The following is a 10,346-nucleotide window of genomic DNA, read 5'->3' as shown; positions in this document are numbered from 1 at the left end:
CTCCTTAGCCTGTTACTTACTCCAAAAAATAAAGATAATAGTATTCGCTTCACAGTGCTGAACATTGAGGTGAGGTTCAAATGAGTAATGTACACAAAGTACTATAGAAATACCATCTATTTTTATTATTATCTATTTTTACAAGAAGAAATGCAGGGACAGCTGGGTAGCTCAGTGGATTGAGAGTCAGGCCTAGAGACAGGAGGTCCTGGGTTCAAATCCGGCCTCAGACACTTCCCAGCTGTGTGACCCTGGGCAAGTCACTTGACCCCCATTGCCCACCCTTACCACTCTTCCACCTAGGAGCCAATACACAGAAGTTAAGGGTTAAAAAAAAGAAGAAGAAGAAATGCAGTAATTGTGCCAATATCACAGAAATTACAATCTCTAAAATTCTAATTCCATGTGAATCACTCCATGGATCTTTTATATGACTTATTATGCACAAGGACATAAAGAAATGTTATCACAGATGACATCAAGGACATGTATAGCTAGAAAAGGAGTTGGACCAGTTATTTAATGAAAATATGAATAATAATAGCATTTATAAAGCATTTTAGAGTCTGCAAAGGTTTTTACATGTGAAGTGAAGTTCATTTGAACCTCATAGTAACTTTGAAGTAGTTGTTGCTATTATCCCCATTTTATAGATCAGGAAACTGAGGCATAAAGAGAAGTTAAATGACTATTCTAAGGTTACATGCTGGTAAATGCATGAGACAGTATTGAACTTAGGACTCCAAATCCTGTGTTTTATCCTCAGCCAACATATCCTATTGCTATACTTCAGACAGTGCATTGAAGTCTGGAAAAACTGAGATGAAATCCAGCCTCAGACACTTATTAGCTGTGATACTTACGGTTCTCTGTCTCAGTTTCCTCATTTGTAAAATGAATATAAGAATAGCCCCCAGGATGAGAGTCTTGGAGGGGTGGTGCTTTGTACTACTGGAGGGAATTCTCACACAAGGACGAATCTAATAAATAGTCATTACATATGTTCCAATCAGCCTAGTCAGGAGAATTGTTCTCCAGGGATTCCAAGTCTCTTCTTTCTTCAGTATTTTGTTTAGCACTCACCTTTCCCTTCTCTATGTATCACTGAACATACTTCTTTAAACTTCCCTCCACTAGAAACTGTTCTCCAGACAGCAGCCCTTTTTCTTGCTTTCAGGCATTGGTTAGGAAGATAAGGAGAGATTTTTTTTTTTTTTTAGGATGAGGAAGGTAAGGCTACCCCAATGCATCTTATAATGTAATATAATAACAAACAAATTATTTAAAAATCCATTCACTGATAATAAACATGTAGAATCTGTCATAGATGACAGAACAACATATTCAGCAGAAATTAGGGATACTCTGGATCAGTGGTTCCCAAACTTTTTTGGCCTACCACCCCCTTTCCAGAAAAAATATTACTTAGCCCCCTGGAAATTAAAATTTTTAAAAAATTTTAATAGCAATTAATAGGAAAGATAAATGCACCTGTGGCCATCACTGCCTCCCTGGATTGCTGCAGCACCCACCAGGGGGCGGTGGCACCCACTTTTGGAATCACTGCTCTAGATTTATCTTGATTTTCTGAGATTGATTCTGCTCATGGTAACTGTCAGAGATGGAATATGGAGTCCAATATGGATCATTGCTTTAACCTACTATTCTTATGTTCATTTGTACAAAATAAAATTCCAGGGCAGGCTCAGCACTTTTTATTTGTAGATGGTGATAACTTTATTGACCTCTATTAGACTATACATTCTTTGATTGTAGGGATGATGTCATTTTTCTCCTTTGTATTTTGGAACCAGTCACAGACTCTGCACATAGCAGTGGTTTCATTCAACTGTTTACTGAGTCTCACTCTTCATTTACATTTCCAACTATACCGAAACAAGTCATAAAATAAAGCCTATAATTCCTTGAGAGCAGGGACTTTCATTTTTTTTATTTTTTTATCTTTGTGTCCCCCGCACAGTCCTTTTACACAGCAGGTGCTTAATCAATATCTGCTGAATCAGATTGACCCACCACTAGATCACTGCATTGTTGTGGCAGAGGGGCTGCTTACATAGAATCTGTGAACTATGTACCATGCAGGGCTCCCCAAGACAGACAGGTCATAGTGGGGAGTTCTGACCAAAGCTGATCGCCTGGAGAAGGAAATGGCAAACCATGTCGGTATCTTTGCTAAGAAAAGCCTCTGGGCAGTATTTAAATGACACAAAGTATGACACCAGAAGACGAGCCCTTCAAGGAAGAAGGTACCCAACATGGTACTGGGAAGGAGCAGAGGACAACTGCAAGTATCTCCAGAAAGAATGAAGTGGCTGGACCAAAGCCAAAAGGAAGTTCAGCTGCTGGTGTGATGGGTGACAAAAGGAAAATCCAATGTTATCAAGAGCAATACTACATGGAAACCTGGAATGTAAGATCTAGACACTCAGGTAAACTGGATGGGGCCAAATAGGAAAAGGAAAGATTAGATGTTGACATCTTGGGTGTCAAGGAGTAAACTTGATGGACTAGAATGGGTGAATTTAATTCAGGGGATTTCTATATATACTTCTATAGCCAAGAATCCTTTAGAAGAAATGGAGTAGCCCTTACAGTCAATAAAAAGGATGAGAAAAGCAATACTGGGGTATAATCTCAAAAACAATAGAATAATATCTCTCTGAATCTAAGGTAAAACATTCAAAATCACATTAATATAAGTCAAAATGCATCAGTTCTATGAAGATCTATAATATCTCCTAGATATTATAGATCTTCTAGATGTCTTCCAGAAATAACACTAAAAAGATATTATACTCATCATAGGGGATTGAGTCTGAATTTTATAATAAGAAGCTTATGATCTGAACCACAGTCAGCTCTAGGTCTTGTTTTAATTGACTTTATAGCGATTTTCCACCTTTGTTTATAAAGTCTATAATCAATCTGATTTTGATCTTGATCCAATGGTGTCTATGTGTAGAGTCACCGTTTGGATCATTAAAAAAGTGTTTGCATGGGCTGATGGGGATATTATTGGGGATGTAGACACTAAACGATAACTCTAGTCCAACTATCAATAATATGGAATTAGGTCTTGATCAACGACACATGTAAAACTCAGTGGAATTGTGCATTGGCTAAGGTTTTTTAGGGGGGCTTGGAGGAGAGGGAAAGAACATAAAATATGTAACTATGGGAAAATATTCAAAATAAAAATTATAAAAAAAGGTGTTTGCTATGACCTTTGGTTTATCTTGACAAAACTCCATTTGTTTCTGCCCTGCTTCATACTGTACTCCAAGGCCAAACTTGTCTGTTATTCTGATCTATTTCTGTTTCATTGGCTATACTAAAGCCTTTGGCTAGGTCCCCAAAAAATGTGGCAAGTCCTCAAAGAGATGAGATCATCTTATCTGTCAGCTGAGGAACCTGTATATGCAGGTCAAGAAGCAACAGTTAGAGCCAAACATGGAACAAATGATTGGTTTAAGATTGAGAAAGGAGTAAGGTATAACATAATATTTAATTTACTATTTAATTTACTATATATAAAATGATATTTAACTTATATGCACAGGACATCATGCAAAATGGCAGGCTGGATGATCAAAAGCGAGAATTAAGGTTGCTAGGAGAAAGAGCAACAACTTCAGATATACAGACAATACCACTCTGAAGGCAGAAAGTGAAGAAATGTTAAGAAGCCTCTTGAAGAGTGTGAAAGAGGAGGGTATAAAAGCTGGCCAGAAGCTTAACATTAAAAATAAAATAAAATAAACAAGAAAAACAAGATCATGGTACCCGGTCCCATTACTTTCTGGCAAAGAGAGGAGGAAGAAGAAATGGAAGCAGTGTCAGATTTCATGTTTTTTGGCTCAAATGCAGATGATGATTGCAGCCATGAAATTAAAACATTTCTTGCTTCTTGGAAGGAAAGCTCTGAACAATCTGGACAGCAAACTAAAAGTAGACATCACCTTTCTGACAAATGTCCATATAGTCAAAGGTATGTTTTTTTTTCCCTAGTACAAATGTGTATGGCTGTGAGAGTTGGACTCTAAGGAAAACTGGATGGCTCAGAATTGACAATTTTGAATTGTGGTGCTGGAGAAGACTTTTGAGAGTTTCTTGGACAGCAAGGAGATCAAATCAGTTAATACTTGAACTAATTAATTCAGATTCTTCCTTGGAAGGACAAGTACTGAAGCTGAAGCTTAAATCCTTTGGCCACATGATGAGAAGACAGAACTCAATGGGAAAGACCCAGACGTTGGGAAAGATTGAAGGCAAAAGGAGAGGGAGATAGCAGAGGATGAGATGGAGAGAATAGTGTCATAGAAGTAATGAATATGACCTAGGATAGACTTTAAGAGATAGGAGGATAGAAAGGTCTGGCATGCTATGGTTCATGAGATTACAAAGAGTTGGACCGGACTAAACAACAACAAAGATACTTGTTGAATTGGATTGAGTAGTTTTTAAAATGAGATTCTTTGCTATTAAAATAATAATAGAACATTTATATAGTACTTTACATTGTGCTATCAATGAATGATAGCAATGACGATATTAATTTAAATATTATCAGGAGCTACTTATAGTTTTATGCTACTTATAGTTGTAAAACATAATTAATTTGAAATATACATCCAACATTCTTATTATTGGAACGAGTAATTTTAAACTGTTACAGTTAAAAAACAGAACTCATACAGGATTTTGTGGTCTTCATAATAGCACATAAAAGTAGTTTAACAGTTATTTTTAAACTCTGTTTTTGCCTTATGAAGCCATAATTTGTTTTTACTTTACAAGTCAGAAAAAAGGGAACAATATTAGAATATATTAGATTGGTGAATTCCTTAGGAAAAAAAATTGCAAAATGATAGTTTTTTAAAAGCATCAATTAAACCTAAACATTTTTTAAAAAAGAGTGAGATTACTATCAATAATATGAAGTTAGGTCTTAATCAATGATACATGTAAAACCCAGTAGAATTGTGCATCGGCTAAGAGGGGTTAGGGGAGTTTTGGGGAGAGGGAAAGAACATGAAACATGTAACTATGGGAAAATATTCAAAATAAATGATTAAAAAATAAATAAATGAACAAACAAATAAATAAATGAACGAATAAATAAACAGATAAATAAATAAATAAGCAAATAACTAAATAAATAAATGAGAGTGAGATTGATACTTATGTTGACCCAGAAGTTGGTTTGAATTTCATACTCTTTTAGTAAAGCTCTGCTTTGCTTTAAAGGCAACAAAGATTTGCTACCTAGACATTCTTACTGATTTCACATTTGGAGGTTTTCCTTTTCTAGAGTGATTCTCCTGTCTCCATTTTCTGGAAGCATGGGGAAGACCCAATTTGGAAAATCTCTCTAAAAATGTCAATCAGCAATTATCAATTATTATAGACTTAAAGAGTTGTCTGGTGGTCTTGTGAGCCGATATGAATGGCTGAGGATTACTTAACTGACGTGGCAGACGACAGTAATTCTGAACTCCATGGCTAATCCTTTATTCACTGTCCTACTGAATCTTATTTTACAGTAAAGAAAATGCATGTCTCTAAGACAGACTGAGGTTACAGTCTGTGTAAATACAATTCATTTTTTACATCAATAACAATTTATTTGGTACATTGCCTTGTGTTTATAGACAATTTCTTTCCCAAGGAATTTTCATCTCTAACATATTGTAGTATTTGTAGGTTTTTTATTTTTTTTTTTGCAACAAATAATGGCTTGCCAAGGCAAAAAGTTAAAAAAATTACTTTTCAAGAGAGGCAATGGGTTAAATATACAGGATGAGGCATCCTTTTTTGGTTAAGGCCAGTGTGAGAATCTGCCCAAATTTGTTTTTCCTGTTGTCCCAAATGTCCTACACATTTGTTAACAAGAGTTTTCTTTTTCTATTTTTTTCTTCCCAGTAGGTAGGAGGGGGCAAATGAGAGAAAATAAATGTTTATTAATTGAAAAATGATTTAAAAGTAAAATCATCTATATAAATGCAAATGTAAAAACACATTCATAATTTTTATATTCTGTTCTTTGGACCATAAAGACCTAAATAGATTCTATGCACTAACCTTATGTTTTAAAATCACTAGATTATGATTTTTTAAATAACTAATTTATTTAAAACTTTTTTATTTTAATAACAAATTTCTACGTAAGTTTTCCAAAATCATACCTATATTGTCTCCCTCCCTTCCTCCTTTCCTCCTCCTGGAGCTAACAAGCAATTCAATCTGAGTCATATATGTATTATCACACAAAACACATTTCCATTAGATTATGATTTAATAGAATAAAATTGATAAATTTGTAATACTAAATTACTTACTCTGAAGTAGTTTATTTTTCACTTGGAAGAACAATAACTGTCCAGCCTAGGTTCCAACACCCTGCTCCAATGATAAAGGTCTTTTTGTGTATATTGGTATGGTTGCTAATGTGTATCCACAACAAATCTCAAATTTACCCTGTTAAATATGTAAAATGTTAATATTTAATCTAGGCTCTTTCATCACAGCTCTAGCATGGAGAAAGTGTATGTGTTTTATTTTTTTTTAAAGCAGCATTGGTGACCTTGGTAATATAAATATATATATATATTTTAAACCCTGACCTTCTATTTTAAATTAATTCTAGATAGCAGCAAGGGTAAGTTAAGTAACTTGCTCAGGGTCACACAGCCAGGAAATCTCTGGATCCAGATTTGAACTCAGATCTTCCCAACTCCAGACCTAGCTGCCCTGACACAGGTAATAGTCTTAGAGAGTTATTATTAATTTTAAAAAATGCCTTGATTGTCTCTCACCTCTTCCACTGCAATAGTTTTCTAACTAGTCTCCCCACTTTGAGTTTTTCTCTCCAATTCCTAGATGACAAAGAAATATTCCTAAAGCACAAGTCTGACCATATCACTCTCCTACTCAAGAAGACCTGATGTTTCCCTCTTTCCCCTGAGATCAGATACAGACTCCTTTCCCTGGCCTTTGAGGTCCTTCACAAACTGCCTCCAACCAGCTTTTCCAGGTACTTCCTAGCTGTGTGACCTTGGGCAAGTCACTTAACCCCATTATCTTGCCCTTACCACTCTTCTGCCTTGGCTCCAGTACACAATATTGACTCTAAGATGGCAGGGAAGGGTTTAAAAAAACTTGGGAAACTGCTTTGTCTCCCACAGCCCACTGGCTAGTCTTCTCAAGGTGTCCTCCTCTATGATGTGCCATATCTGTTTCTCCATCTTGGTGCCACCAGTTTAGTCCTGGTTCCAGTCACCTGGAACTTTCAGGCTCCCATTAGCTTCCCTTGCCAAATTGGACTTGCTTTGGCTTCCTATAACTCTGGGACAGTTTACATTCCACTAATGGAAGAGCAGGGGAAGCCCAAAGCTCTGGGGAATTTAGGGTTAGGACTGGATGTTGGGAAATGTGTCACCTTAAAAAAACCCAACAAAAACCAATCTCTTCTCTTCCATCTTAGAATCAAGACTGTGTATCAGTTGTAAGGCCGAAGCGTCAGGCAATGGGGGTCAAGTGACTTGTCCAGGTCACGTAACTAGGAAGTGTCTGAGGTCATTTTTGAACCCAGGACTTTGTGTCCCTAACTCTGCCTCTCAATCCTCCGAGCTGCCTGGCTGCCCCTTTTGTTTCAGCAGCTCCTCCTTCATCTGCTGCAATGATTTTTGGCTAATTCATTAATTCACTTGTTACAGTTAATTAATTCAAATGTTACAGTCCTAAAGTTTATTTTCCTGACTCAACTCTCTTCTTAGGTACCATTTTAGGAGGAGGGAAGACCATTTGGTAAATAGATTATCGAGCATTTTTGAGAACTGCCAGAATGATTAATGAATGGGCAGCTAGGTTCTATTTCCTCAGCCAAATCCCCTTTTAGTTCTCAATCCTCTGAGGCTAGACCATTAGCTGGGGCCCATTATTACTTGGACCTAGAGCCATTCGTTGGTTGATGGGGCTTGGATATGCTACTTCCCACAGCTTATTCCTCCATTCCAACTCATCTGCACAGAAATGGTCCTATTATTGCTCTTGCCATCCCCCATAAGTGTTCCATGCTATATTCATAAGCCCTGAAATGCCTTTATCTGATCCAAGCGTCGTCATTCCATCTCTTCCTCTACTTGCAATTCCAAACCTTGCTTGCTTCCCCTTTCTTCATGTTGACCTCCAATCCTCCTATCCCTTATCCAGGTGCTCCTCTCGATGCTGGCTGAACTCTTCTGTTTCCCATCTTGACCTCCCGATGAGGCAACCCAACTCTACGGTGTCTTCTTCCCTTGAGCTTTTGTATTCTACTGGAGATTTGGACCTTCCAAATCGAACTGTGGATTACTCTGATTGGTGCCTTTCCTTCTCCTCACTTGCTGCTGAACAACCAGAATCGTGCTGGGTCCATTACTGGTTTCTCTCATCACAACTGCAGCAAGGCGGTCCTCCCTAATAGATTCATTGTCTGTCCCACTCGCCATATCCATTTTTTCCATTCTCTCTCTTCTTTGACCTCTCATGGCTTCTCCTCTCAGATGAGGGTCATGAAGTGAAAAATACAGCTTTTTGAAAGGGCTAAGTTTTATGCCAGGACAGAAGGAAATGTGTAATTATTGGCAGGAAGGTGGGAGGTCATTCTAGAAAAGAACCTCTCTAGCAAAAATAAAATGGTCTGCTGTCAACAGTGAGGTTTTCTGAGGAATGGAATGAGGCAGGAGCGGTTTGGTTCTGCAGATGATGGAGGGCCCAAGTGTTACGCCGTGATTTTGTTCTGATATACTAGGAACTTTTGGAGAATGTGATGTCTGAGGATTACTGTTTGGGTGATTTTGTGGAGGATATTTTTGAAAACCTTTGGGTGGTATTATGGCAATTCAGAGAAGTAATGAGGATTTGTAACAGGGTGCTAAAGTTATGAAAATAGAAGAACCAAGATTTGATAGAAACTTATCATTTCTTTTTTTAAAATCACTCATTCTTTTCTCTATTAGTGAAGTTGACATTTATATAAAATCTAACAATGAATGGGATTTCCTTCAGACAATCTCAGTATAAGAGTTAGAGAATAGAATAGTCTTTAATGATAGAGAAAGTAGTACACAGATATCTTAACATATATTAATTGGTCTTTTCCTTGTAATGATGAGATTTCAGCCACAGTTCAAGGAATTAGGAGAGTTATCATGGATTTAGAGTTGCTGGGATTTAAAAAATTATAAAGAAAAATATAATAGCTAGCATTCATATAGTTTTTTAAGATCTGCTAAAGCCCTTTACATATATTATTTCACTTGAGCCTCACAACAATCCTGTGAGGTAGGTGCTGTGTTTGTATCCTCACTTTATAGAGGAGTTGGAAGCTGTCAAAAATTCAGTGACTTTTTCAGTCATACAGCTAGGTCCTGTCTGAGCGAGGAGTGAACCTCTAGTCTTTCTAACCCTAAGTCCAGCAATGCCTCCATTGTGCTACTTAGATGCCCCCAAAAGGAAACCCTGAGAGCAAAAAACTGACAAATAAAATAGGTAACTGAAAACAAAAGAGAAATGAAATCTTTCTTTAAATTGGTAACCATGTAATATTGATGAATTATCTACTTGATATACTTTTAAAATATTCAAATAAAGATGAATACAAATTAGAACTCTTTTTTTTAAACCCTCACCTTCTGTCTTAAGAGTCAATACTGTGTATTGGCTCCTAGGTGGAAGAGTGGTAAGGGTAGGCAATGGGGGTCAAGTGACTTGCCCAGGGTCACACAGCTGGGAAGTGTCTGAGGCCGGATTTGAACCTAGGACCTCCCGTCTCTAGGCCTGACTCTCAATCCACTGAGCTACCCAGCTGCCCCCTAGAACTCTCTTCTAATATCAGTGGATAATTGAAAGACTGGATTGACTAAAGCAATGTTTAATACTTTGAAAAATGTATGCCTGAATGTGTCTTAAGGTTGTTTTACTTTAAGGTAAAGTGCTTTGCCACACTAACCTTGAGAATAACTTACTTTAAAAGGCATAGGCCACATAATTTTGAAATGCATCTTGCCAATTTTAAGAAGTCATGTTCTGCAAATACTAAGGACATTAAATTGATATTTTGTTATTTTTTATAACTACATATAGGGAAATGGCCTGCAAACAATTTCTTGAAGTTGCAAGTTATCCTGCTGATTATAATTGATAAAAACTGTTTAGAGACTTACCCAGATGTCATCAAACAACATTAACAGAATGCTACTATAGTTTGAGTCAGTTATTGCTCCAATTGGGCGAAAAGACAAAGACCAAAATGGATTACTTAGCCATTAGAGGCAGAATACGGA

The sequence above is a fragment of the Gracilinanus agilis genome, chromosome 3 (assembly GCF_016433145.1).
Source record: "Gracilinanus agilis isolate LMUSP501 chromosome 3, AgileGrace, whole genome shotgun sequence".
NCBI classification, from domain to species: Eukaryota; Metazoa; Chordata; class Mammalia; order Didelphimorphia; family Didelphidae; genus Gracilinanus; species Gracilinanus agilis.
This window is presented reverse-complemented; position numbering follows the sequence as displayed.